The sequence below is a fragment of the Polistes canadensis genome, unplaced genomic scaffold (assembly GCF_001313835.1).
Source record: "Polistes canadensis isolate GaletaPanama2010 unplaced genomic scaffold, ASM131383v1 scaffold_215, whole genome shotgun sequence".
Classification (NCBI taxonomy): domain Eukaryota; kingdom Metazoa; phylum Arthropoda; class Insecta; order Hymenoptera; family Vespidae; genus Polistes; species Polistes canadensis.
In genome coordinates this window covers 214,635-215,718 of record NW_014569762.1, presented here as the reverse complement: position 1 = coordinate 215,718, position 1,084 = coordinate 214,635, and positions in this window count along the sequence as shown.

Here is a 1,084-nt window from a genome sequence, read left to right as displayed (position 1 = left end):
AAAATTCTTAGTAACGCATTATTGTTYTGTATATTGTTTTGACGAAAGAAAGAATTAAAGAAAAGAAAAAAGAAAATGATTTATACCATCACAATTGGAAAAAAGTGAACAAAACAAAAATGGGAATAAAATGATAATAAACCAATCCGCAAACGACATTAGTAAAACCTATTTTCTTTTTCATATGTGAGAAACGAGCTTCTGGATGCATCATTGCATATCGATAAAAAGACTAGAGAAGTTCGTTGCGATATCGTCTCGAACGATGATATAACGCTATAGTGTGTTGCTTATCATCGTGTCGTCGTCGTCATAGTCGTATGTATATAGTATACATAATCTCAAAGGCAAGCAACACACCAGAGTGCAATCGAGAAACATACGGACACATGTATGCATTTATTTGTTAAGCATGCACTTTATATCATCGACGTTCGACCTAATCTAACCTCATGCATTACACGTTTTATGCGTGTACGTGTGTATGCATGTATAAAATTCTCTCTTATTTTCTCTTTCTTTCTTTCTATTGCTCAAATTAATGAGCATTTATTTGTTGGTATATAATTTATTATTATTAAACACTGAACAATTCATAAACTTATCAAAATTAAATAAAAAGAATAYAAATCCATATAAAATAAATTAATTCCTTCAATTAATAAATTTGTTAGAATAAATATTTGAAAAATATTATTATTTTATACATATGTGTGTGTGTGTGTGTATGTATTTATGTAATTAAACATGAAATGTCCGATTTTTTAAGATTCAAAGTATTTTGAATAATTTAAATGTCCTACGATGGTAAATTGAAATGTTTTATGTATAAATTCAATATTGTTTTAACTATATTTTTCTATTTCAAATATTAAAATTTTTATGTTCAATTTCTTTTATTTTGAACATATTATAATCTAAAGTATAATTATATATTTCATATATTTCAATATTAATGCGCAAATTTTGGTTTTTATATGCTATTATTTCGATGGGGATATTTTCAAAATTATTTCAAATATCAATTAGATTTTTTTTTCGATATATTATATTTATTTAAAAAGAAAAGAAATAAACAAAAAAA